This window comes from Myodes glareolus, chromosome 5 (genome assembly GCF_982192425.1).
Source record: "Myodes glareolus chromosome 5, mMyoGla1.1, whole genome shotgun sequence".
Classification (NCBI taxonomy): Eukaryota; Metazoa; Chordata; class Mammalia; order Rodentia; family Cricetidae; genus Myodes; species Myodes glareolus.
In genome coordinates this window covers 83039067-83051480 of record NC_142030.1, presented here as the reverse complement: position 1 = coordinate 83051480, position 12414 = coordinate 83039067, and the positions used below count along the sequence as shown (strand labels likewise).

Genomic DNA, 12414 nt, shown 5'->3' with positions numbered 1-12414 from the left:
ATTTCACAAACACACAGAATAGGTTTTAAAGCCTCAGAAAACTGGGTTTCTGCCTATGGGTTTATCTTTTCTATTGTAGCCTTTTCTAAGTATTAGGTTTTGAGGAAATCGCTCAAAGATTTTATCCTTGACTTGTCCCCTGAAATGTTGATGATATTATATATATCTATTTCATAAAACTCTCATATCGGTGTTCATGAATGTTGAAGCTGTTGACTTTCTGCACAACAAACTGTCTTAAAGACTGTTTGCTTCAGTCCTTGACCCAGATTTTCATTTACATACGGTATAAAGCACTCAACCTTTCAGTTTTATTTCTAGAGTAGATGTTTAAAAGCATTTCAAAAGATACTATTAGTTATGTGTTGTATATATTTGTATAAGTATATGTCATATATGTGAGTACCAGTTGATGGGTGAAGGCATTGGACTCTGTGGACCTAGAAAGACAGGATGTTGTGAACTGATTGACATGAGTTCTTGAAACAGAACTCAGGGCTTCTGGAATAGCTTCGAGAGCTCTTTACCACAGATATATCTGCATCTCTCTGTATGGTAGATTTAAATTCACTTTAAAATTTAAAATAAGCTTTATGTATATTTGAAATGAATTAAATGGAAGTGAACAAAAACAGTTTTCTTTGAGTAGGGTCAAATATAAGCATTTAAAATAGAAGTAACCAAAAATCTGCAGTGACTCCTATCTAGCAGGGTTACTCCAGGGTTCTAGGATCAGTATAATTTATTTCTCATGAGCTTTCAGAAGCTTTTCTTCTCTCAAATGGAAGCTGACCTAGAAGCTTCCCGGAGAAATCAGCTTTGTTCTGAAGGTGCTCATGGTTGCTGCCTAGCATAACATCATAATTTGAGAAGATTAAAATACAATGTTGGCTATCTACTTCTTCAGAAAATCACATTGGTCAACAAGGGAGTAATTCCGTAATTATTGACTAACTAATTTGCTAAAAATGATGAGCAGTATCAAGCTATTAAAAAACAGCTTTACAGTTATGGGATCATTTTCACATTTGTAAAAGTAATAAGGCATTTATTTTTCTGCTAAGATAAGAATGAGCTGAGTATTATATTAAAAGACAATATAAAATTTATATAACTTTTTAAACAACACCAAAGCAGTTTTCTCACTGTCAAACTGAATTCCCTGCCTACTAACAAGACCCATGCTAAACTTCCACCAGAAATGAGGTAATAGAGGTTAAAGGAAAGCTTTAATATTGACTTTTTATTTCTTTTTTTTTATTTTAATGTTGCTATAATATTGTCTTTTTCATTTTAATTTCCTTTTAAATTTTCTCATACAATAGGTTTTATTATATTTTTTTTCCCGTCTCAAATTGTCTCAGGCCCTCCCTACCTCTCTTCTCTCCCATCTTCATGTTCTCTCTCTCTTTTTCTCTCAGTAAAAGAAAGAAAACAAAAACGAAAAATTAAAATGCAAATTAAAAGAAAATAATGAAACCAAACCAAACAAAAAGTGAACACACATGCACAAACACAACATGGCATCTGTTTGGTGTTCACTAACTACTCCCCAGCATTGGAACCTGTTCTTTCTATGGTTGATGAACCCCTTGACACTCCACTGGAGACAATTTTTGTTACTTATCCAGAATGTGATAATTACAAATATTTTCATGATATTTTTGAGCTGATATATGTATTATCCTCCAGTGTCCGTAGCCACTGAGTCAACTTATCAATCTTTCACACTCTCAAATATGGCACTTAAATTTTCAAAGCTAATTAATTTTTTGCCTAAGTTTAACACAAGTGTTTTCTTAGATACCTATATTTTAAGTTTAGGAGACTGAGGAGGTGGCTCAGTGGGTAAAGAGTGTTTACTGTACAAGTATATGGATCCAAGCTTGAATCTTTCTTTTTTTATGGTTTTCCAAGACAGGGTTTTTCTGTAGTTTGGAGCCTGTCCTGGAATTAGCTGTTGTAGACCAGGTTGGTCTCGAACTCACAGAGATCTGCCTGCCTCTGCCTCCTGAGTGCTGGGATTAAAGGTGTGTGCCACAACCACCTGGCTCAAGCTTGAATTTTTATCACCCACATTACTGTGTTAGCCCCAGGACTGTGGGGAATGGATACAGAAAGATCACTGGGTTTTCTGAATGCTACTCTGTCTCCAGTTTCAATGATAAATTCTGTCCCGTTGGTACAAAGTAAGAGTAACAAACAAGATCACCCCATGGCCTCCAATGGCATCTGTATATGTTCTCTGGCAAGCACACAAACAAATACACAATCCTGTGAAAATGTACAATTCACATATGCACATGCATGCACACACATGCACATGCACAAACACACTAAATAAATAAACAAGTGAATAAATCAATAAATAAAATTTAAATCACAGTTTCTCAAATTTATCATATGATTCTGGTATATAAGGGTTAATAACTTTTGGTTTAAAGTCTAATTATGCTGTCAATAATAAGATATTTTATATGCTACATATTTTGCTGTTATTTAATATTGAATCATTATCTGTCTTTTCTTAAAAATGTCATATAAGGAAAGGGACAAATTCTGTTCAAAGAGTTTGCTTGTTTCTATAAAAATTCAGCAATATTAGGAATGACTTGAAAATTCTGGTTGACTGTAGATGGCCTAGAGAAGAGTATTTCATCATTGGGTTCCATATGTTTTAAAGATGGCTAACACATAAAAATGAACAGAACATAGTTTTAATTCTGATGCATTACTGTGGTTCCTCCATATTCCTTCTTAGAACAGTGCAGTATTTGTGCTTCACTGGTAAGTGCTCAGCCATGATCACTCATTTTCTCAAACCTTTAAAAAGGAAGCATCAATAAGTGCTCATTTCTATGAGACCAGAAGAAAAAAGTAACAAACTAGAGGGATTGGATTCGTATTGGTTCATGCTTCAAGGATACGCCCCATTGAGGCAGGTAAGTCATGGCTGCAGGAACTTGAAGCAGATGCTAATACATTCACATGCAGATGCAAAGCAAGATGAATGCTGATGCTCAGCTTGTGCTCACATTTTTGTTCATTCAGTTGAGCAGTTAGGGTAAGTTATTCAACCTCCATTAGCCTGTAAAAACATCCTTCAAAAAAATGCTCATACTATCAACTATTAAGCAGATAATAATAACCTTCATAGAAATGTCAAGACTACCATCTATGGACTTCTAGATCCTATGAAGTAGACAATAATTACCTTCAAAGAAATGGCTAGTCAATCATCTATGGGCTGCTTGATTCCAATAAATAGACAATAATTACCATTGCTTGAATCAAGAATATATGTGGTATAGTTTGTTTAACTGTAAAAAAAGTTATTAACATGCATATTAGATGTTTATAGCAGTTAGGTTTTAGAATAGGTGTTTTCTTTTAGTCCTTGATATAAAGCCTTAGCAGCCAGGCACCCTATCATGCCTCCTGAAGATCAAGACAACCTAGATAAGGCCAGATAAGGATATTGTATACCATCAGATATTTACTTCTTAGTGAGAAAAAGTTTCTGTATATTGAAATTTACTCTCAACAAGTAAATGGAACTTTTCCAGGTTTTCTTTCTTTTTTTTCCCCCCAGAAACAAGAGAGATTAAGAGTCTGGGAACAGAGTATGGAAAGAATTTGTTAAAAATAAAGAAAAAGAATAAACTATCACTAAGAATGGAAAATGAGTTTGTACTGTTAAAATAAGTGATGGATTACTTCAATTAACTGCAATTTTACTTTTGAAATTAAAATATTAACTTTAGTATTTGTAAGATCATTAAATAATTGTAATCTTTATTAACCCATTTAAAATATTTTGACACTGAATTACTTTTCTCTCACAAGTATCTAAAACCACACTAGGAAACTGTTTCATCAGTATTAAAATGCAAGTATGTCAGAGGCTGATAAAAGTTTCTTTTAAATTATTTCATGTAGAGCTTTTATTTCCTTAACTACCTAGGTGTGTGAAGTCTTAAGAGAAAAACCATCTCTCTTTGCAGGCTTTCCTTTCATACATTGGATTTTCTTGCATTGAAATAGCTCAGCTGTCAGGATTAGCCTATGATAACAATATGATATAATGTTAAGACTCACACTGAAATTTAGCAGCCTTGCTGTCAATCTATAATCCTTGGGTGCAGTGCTTATCTCTCTTTTCTGCAGATTATTTACTTATTGAAGGTAACATAAATGATAGGTTGTTTTGAGCCCTAACTAGCAAAAAAAAAAATACCCCAAATACTGGTAGAATATCTAACATGCAGTAAGTGCCTAAAAAGAAGAATGAATTGTGGAAAAAAATGCATATATGAAAGAAATCAAAGCAAACACCCAATCAGTACCAATGGGCTTTCAGGGAGAGTTTCTGTGCTACTTAAGAACCATACTCACCAAAATACAAGGAGACAAGTTAAAACTCTCAGCTTTACAGCAAATACTTGGGCTATGGATATGACATTTATCTGGCATCTTCAATAAGTCCCTGAAATCAAATGAAGGGGAATGAAGAAAAAAGTGGAACTATTACAGTATGACTAGCTATTCAGCGACATTAGTGAGATGAACTCTCATCTCTTTTTATCTTACAGGCCAAGGAGTGAAAATGTGTTCACAGAATTCCAAGATGGTTTCATGAACTTGAGATAGGCTTTCTCTGTAGCTTTGGAGCCTGTCCTGGAGCTAGCTCTTGTAGACCAGGCTGGCCACAAACTCACAAAGATCTGTCTGCCTCTGCCTCCTGAGTGCTGGGATTAAAGACGAGCACCACCGCCCAGATTATGTGGTTCTTCAAATGCAGAAAAATTCAAACTCTGAAATATTTTTGCATACTTGAATATTCTATCATTGGCTTTTGGTTTTGTTTTTGTTTTTTACTTTTTAAATTAATATATTTTTTTACTATTACACACACACACACACACATTCCTAGATATATAAATACAATATGCTCAGTCCGTATAAAGCTACCTGGGTACATATGTTTATATGGATGAGCATTTTCTCAGCTATTAGATGGAGAAGGCACATGGGAAAAAAACCTGAAAGCAGAAATTAACTTCCTTTTTTAACAGGGAAAAAAAAACTTACTTGATGAAATTAAGAGTAGATATTTTCAGCTTTTCAGTTTCTTTTAGGCTTGTACTGCTATTCGTCTGTCAGCGTTCACACAGACATGTTCTGATGCTCCTCCTGATCTCTGGTAAGGTGTTTACAGTCATGAGAATTCCATGATGTTTTTCCAGGTCCATCAGAGATCCATGAGAATGCTTGTCTAACCTGAGAATAATTCATGAGCTCATGGTGAGTCTTGTTTTTGACTGTGTGATCTATTCTTGCTGTTGTACGTACTGTTAATGGATTTACATATGTTATGAGCAATTCATCTGATAGATTTGAATTGGGTAAGGGAATGCATTATTTCTGGTTTCCACACAATTAACCTGACAAATGATAAAAGATAGGATCTCATTGCATTAAACAATAGAGCTCCAAATGTTACAGAAACAGTTCTTTCCATATTCAGATGCAAGAGAACATTTGCAGTGGTATTTGGTTTGCAACTACCACATTAAGCTGTCTTAAAAAATCTGTGGAAGTTCAATGTATGATATTATATATAGCTCGATAATCCACTACTAATCTATATCACATTCAATCAAGCAGACTAGTTCAAACTTGCAACTAACTCTACATAATCATAACAACATTATTAATACTGAAGGACTAGAGTTTTCAGTTTTCAATTTAAAGCATATCTGTAAGAAATTTATGCTGAGTATAAATGTTCATGAAAGCAGTCCCAATGTTTGCTTTTCTGAACATTTTGTCCATCTGTGACCAAAGAAATAATAGCAGAAAGAAGCTGTTACTTTCTGAGTAACTGCCAATATATATTGTTTGTTTCATGTTTTTTCTTAATCCTCTAATTATATTAAAATGGCATGTGTTTATATTTTGTTTTATAGTGACAATTATACCTCTAATTTTTAAAAGATCATATATTATGAAGGATATATATATAGGACCTTGTTTTGTTAGGGTTTTTATTGCTGTAAAAAGACACCATGGCAAATCTTATAAAGGAAAAACATTTAACTGGTTGGCTTACAGTTCAGAGATTCCGTCTATTGTCATTATAGCAGGACATGACTGTGTGCAGGCAGACACAGTGCTGGAGAAGGAGCTGGATTTCTGTTTCTTGCACAGGAAGTGAACTGAGACACTGGGAGTATTTTGAACATAGAAGATCTCAAAATCTGCCCAGTGACTCACTTCCTCCTATAAGACCACACTTTCTAATAGTGCCATTCCCTGTAATCTTCTGGACATCAATTCCATTTAAACTACCACAGGTCTGTTTGACATGGAAACTTATAATAGTTCTACTATTTAATTTTACTGAAGAAAGAATGCTCTCTGAAAGCAGTAGAAGATGCCACAGTGGACAGAAATGGATTCCAACATAACTCTACTGACTGAGTCCAGATTTACCAAAAGCTCAATTTTAACTAATATATCAAACATATGTTTTATAGAATTTCATTTCCAAAGTTTTGAATGATGGTACAACTTATAATCCTAGGACTCAGAAGGATATAGTAGGAGTCTCAGAGTATCACAAGCTTACCATCTAATTAACCCAATTAAAAAATGGTGTACTGAACTGAACAGAGAATTCACAACAGATGAACTTCGAATGGCCAAAAGGCACTTAAGGTCATGCTCAACCTCCTTAGCGATCAGGGAAATGCAAATCAAAACAACTTTGAGATATCATCTTACACCTGTCAGACTAGCCAAACTCAAAAACACCAATGATAGCCTATGCTGGAGAGGATCTGGAGTGAGGGGAACACTCATCCATTGTTGGTGGGAAGGCAAACTTGTGCAGCCACTGTGGAAATCAGTGTGGCGGTTTCTCAGGAAACTGGGAGTCAACCTCCCTCAGGATCCAGCAATTCCACTCTTGGGAATATACCCAAGAGATGTCCTATCATACTACAAAAGCATTTGTTCAACTATGTTCATAGCAGCACTATTTGTAATAGCCAGAACCTGGAAACAACCTAGGTGCCCCTCAATAGAAGAATGGTTAAAACAGGTGTGGAACATATACACATTAGAGTTTTCCTCAGCGGTAAAAAACAATGACATCTTGAATTTTGCATGCAAATGGATGAAAATAGAAAACGCTTTACTGAGTGAGGTAAGCCAGACCCAAAAAGAGGAATATGGTATGTATTCACTCATAAGTGGATTCTAACCATAATTAAAGGTCTTTGAGCCTATTATTCGTGATCCTAGAGAAGCTAAATAAGAAGGTGAACCTGATGAAAATCATGTAGCTATCCTCCTGGAGATTGGAAATAGACAAGAGTCCCAGAACCTTCATCTGGCGATGGATGGAGATAGAGACAGAGTCCCACATTGGAACACTGGACTTAACTCCCTAGGTCCAAACGAGAAGCAGAAGGAAAGAGAACATGAGCAAAGAAGGCAAGACCAGAGGGAACCTTCATCCGTTGATAGATGGCGATACAGATGGAGCACCGGACTGAGCCCCCCAAGGTCCAAATGAGGAGCAGAAGGAGGAAGAAAATGAAAAAGAAAATCAGGACTGCGAGGGATGTGATCACCCACTGATACAAGGGGACTGATCTAATGAGAGTTTACCAAGGCCAGTTGGACTGGGACTGAACGAGGACGCGATCCAACCAGATTCTCTGAATGTGGCTGGATTCTCTGAATGTGGCTGGCCCGGAGTGTTTCTGAAAAGCCATTGACAATGACACTGGGACTTGTTTCCTCTGCATATACTGGATTTTGGGGATTCAGTCTGTCTGGACACTCACCTCCCTGGACCTGGAGGGAGGGGGGAGGAACTTGAACTTCCCACAGGGCAGGAAACCCTGACTGCTCTTAGGGATGGAGAGGGAGGAGGAGAAGGAGTGGGGGGAATGGGAGGATGTTGGGAGGAGGGGCGGAAATGGAATCTTTTATAATTTAATAAAATTACTTTCAAAAAAAATACAAAAATGTTGTTTTCAGAATATTATAATAATGCATAATATTTATCAATAATATTATGTGTCTATGTATTTAAACTGGTTATAATTTTAATGCTACTATTAAGAAGATGTGGACATATACTCGAAGAATAGTTATTAAAATTATATTCATGTATGAATTGCAAAATTCTTTAAATTGCTATTTTTACTTTATGTGTGTTTTCCTACACGTATGTATGTGCATAGTGTGGGTTCCTGATACCCTCAGAGGCCAAAACATGACATCAAAGTCCCTGGAATTGGAATTTCAGAAGTTTGTGAACTGCCATGTGTGTTCTTGGAACTATATCTGGGACCTCTGAAAGAAGGGGACGAACCTTCAGACCCCAAACATCAGATATCCAGGACACAGGACAGCAACATGGTATCCATGAGGAGCTATAGTGAGAGTCAATTATTGGTGGTGAATGAAGCAGAAGCCAGAGGCTTTGAGGCAGAACCAGGACTTATGATAATGAACTCTTACAGGTCAGCTCTGAGTCTCCCCTGCCACATGACAGCTTTCACACCAAGAGTCATCTTCTTTTTGTTTTATTTTGTTTCTTTGTTTCATTTGTTTTTTGTTTTCTCTTTTTAATTTGTTTTGATTTAGCAGGGAGAGGTTGCAAGGGCAAAGGGCAGACATGAGGTGACAGGGAGATAAGGGAGGATTGTAATGCATGATATGAAATCCACAAAACTCAATAAAAGGTTTGTTTTTTTTTTTTAAAGATTAGCAAGTTCTCTCAATTGCTGAGCTATCTGTATAGGCCATAAAAATTCTAATGCATTGCGCACAATTACTGATAGTTTTGCCCTCAGAATGTATTTATATGCATAGTACATGAAACTTAATGTGTGTTGTATGTGTGAAAATGGGAGGTTAGATATTTAAATTCCTTCCTTTTTAACATTTTTCAAAATTTCATGAAAAATTTAAAATAAAAGGAAACAAAGCATAAAAGATAATGAATTCAAAAATCTAAATCTTCTTAAATTAGCGATGTAAATGCAAATACAAAATAATCAATTTTGCTGACTTAGTCTGATAAAAGGTAACCCTTAAATGTAAGAAACATTAGCAGAAATGACATCTAAAGTTCGCACAATGAAAACATATAATTATTCCTTGTTGCAACCCTAAACTTTTAAGAATTTCATATGAAAAAACCTGTTAATTATTTTCATACTAAAATGCAATGTATTATATTTATGTAATATGAAATTTAGGACAAGAAAATATGAAACAAAAGTTCTTTTTCTCACATATGCTACAAGTAATGAAATTGTTCAGGGTGTTTCTTCTTATGTATCAGATGAATGATTTTAGGAAGAAATTTTTGGCTTAGGTAGACAATTGCTTAATAATTTAAAACTTGATTTTTAAAGTTACAGCTCTATTTGTGTACACTAACATGAGTATTTCTGTAATTATTTAATAACATTACTAATTGATATTTTGTCATGCTGTATTGGGCAAATTTATGATAGACTGATCAAATTCTTCACATAGTGAGCATAAATTTTGCATAAATGATCAATATCAAACCCATTCCATTTTGTTTTAACTGATCCCAGAGCCATTAAATCATTGTAAACTAAAATAAAAAAAACCTCAAGATAGAAAAATAGCTAAACATAAAATTCCATCCTATATAAAAATAAATCTGCATGTTATATTACTACCCTGTTACCTGACTCCAATTTAATACCCTTGAGAACAGGTGGGCCAAAACAACTAAATGATATCATATACAAGATTAAAGCTGTCAACATTAAGTACTAAATAAGTAAATAAATTTTTAGTTGTAAAAAACGTCTGAATATAACATTTTAAACACTAAGGAAGATTTCTGCAAATCTCATGAAAGAAAATTGTAGACAATGAGAATAAAAAAGAAATTGATTTGTGAAAGCATAAACTGGGATTTTATTGAATTAATGAGTTCTGGGATTCAGTGCCATTGGTATTATTGAGAAATTCTCTTCTATTAAGGTAGTTTCTTATGGAAAATAATATATATATATATATATATATATATATATATATATATATATATATATATAGTGATGAACCTTATGTCTCCCATAAACAATGCTCTATGAACTGGCTTGTATCTCACTTTGTTATCAATTCCACAAGTTTGGAAAAATTGAGCTGAATTCTAAAGAAAGAAATCACAGGATGAAATGGATTATCCACCAACAGAAGCACAGCTTGTCCACTGAAATGGTTTCCTGGACAACTAATGGTAAAGTAAAAGTTAATGGACAGGATAAGCTTGAGTCTCACACTAAGCAAGCGAACAAAGGTAGAGATCACTGCAGAAAACCCTAAGAACAGAGAGATGAGAAGCTCTTACCATCTTTACAGACAGAAGCTGATGGCAATAAATTGGTACCTAGCAACCAATGTAGTTGGGAGAGGGACAGAGAGAGACAGAGTAACAGAAAGACAGAGCGAGACAGAAGGGGTGAAAGAGATAAAGACAGAAAGATAGAAACAGAGACAAAGAGAGACAAGGAGAGAGATTAAGTAGGGATGGGAGAGAGGATTTCGTTATATGGTGATATTTTACTTTGGATTTCTTACCATTCTGAAAAGGGAATAGAGAATCTGTTTGCAAATGTGTGATGCGCAGGAATGGAAATGGAGCTGTCTTTGTGTCACTGCTGTGCCTTGAAAGTTCCCAAGTAATGTATCTTTCTTTCTAATGTTACAAAACCAGAAAATAGCAAAATTTTTGTTTTGCCTTATTATCTGCTTTTAACTTCAAGCAGTTTTGTGTTTTATAGCAATTTAATATTCCACTTTGCTATTTGTCTTTAGTTAAATTTCAATTATCATTAATTTTCATTTGTTTCCTTCTGAATAACAACTAGTGACTGGTTAGTAAGCAATTTTCCTTCATGAGAAAAAATGTCTACTGAAATCTGTGAACATCGATGACTTCATGTTTAAATTCAAAAAGATATGCAATTTTCTTTACTATTTGAATTCTATTGTTATTCACATATTTAAAATATTGTATCATAATCTGTAGTATCTTGTTCCATTAGAATCTGTGTATCAACATTTTGTTAATAAAATTGTATTAATTACTTTTAAAGAATTCATATTCTTTTAGGGAGATCATAGGTTTTTTTTCCCCATAACACATTCCTTTGTTGGCAGAGACTGTTCATTCATTTCCTGGCTCTCAAGACCCAAAATAGTCACACAGAAAATATACTAATTACAATACTGATTGGCCAATGGCTTAAGCGTATTTCTAGATAGCTCTTATATCTTAAACTGATCCATTTCTGTTATTTTATATTTTTCCAGCAGCTACATGGCATCTCTTTTACTGTACATAATAACCCCTGCTCTATCTGCTTTGAATTCCAGCCTAGCCAGATTGCATACTGTAATAGGCCCAAAGGAGATTCTTTATTAACCAATAGTATTTACAGCATATAGAGAGGAAATCCACATCACTTCACATTTTCTGTCTAAATAAAAAGTAAGGTTTTAACTTTAACATGGCAAGATTATATAGAACAAAAAGTTATCAAGCAAGAATTACAATTACAATATTTTTATTTACTTTACCTTTTATTATAACTAAGGAAAACTATATCTATTCTTCAACTCCATGAAAGACTCCAGAAGGGTATAATATTACCTAAGTAAACAGGAAGTACATTGTTAGCAACTTCCAAAACTCTAAAATTGACAGAGACATATCACTGCCTGGGCAGTCAACCAAAGTTTTTCTGTAACACTGGAGCATTAATATTCAGCCTACAGGCCCATAGTATCCAGCAGACTTTTCCATGAAGCAGGAAATTTCAAAGACAGTTCCACCTACATTAGCAGTTTGTCACTCACTTTCTTCTGTGTTCTGTAGAATGTCTGGCAGACTCTTTCATGGAACAGAAACTCTGAAGGACCACCTCATCTTTAGGCAAGTTCAGTAGCCATTTTTTTTGTGGGTCCTGCATTTCCAATTCATAAAGCATACCAAGAAGTAGTCTGGGCAAGAACGGCTTTTTGCCCAAATGACTAACAAATTCTATGACGAAGAAAATGACGAAGGACTGCGAGGGATGCTATCACCCACTGATACAAGGGGTCGGATCTAATGAGAGTTTACCAAGGGCAGTTGGACTGCGACTGAACGAGCACGTGATCCAACCAGATTCTCTGAATGTGGCCGGATTCTCTGAATGTGGCTGGCCCCGAGTCTTTCTGAGAAGCCATGGACAATGACACTGGGACTAGTTTCCTCTGCATATACTGGATTTTTGGGATCCAGTCTGTTTGGATACTCACCTTCCTGGACCTGGAGGGAGGGGGGAGGAACTTGAACTTCCCACA

General features: G+C 35.1%; 1 long non-coding RNA gene across 1 annotated transcript in view; it reads right to left on the bottom strand.

Annotated features, from left to right (window-relative positions):
• The window catches only part of LOC125398332 (uncharacterized), a 35255-nt gene extending 23076 nt beyond the window's left edge, over positions 1-12179 (bottom strand). Inside the window, exons 1-3 of the long non-coding RNA XR_015737812.1 lie at positions 11926-12179; positions 5092-5280; positions 4396-4486 (exon numbers count right to left, since the gene is read on the bottom strand). This is a non-coding gene — a long non-coding RNA (uncharacterized LOC125398332). The remainder of the gene's footprint in view (positions 1-4395; positions 4487-5091; positions 5281-11925) is intronic.
• Positions 12180-12414: the final 235 nt, after the last annotated feature.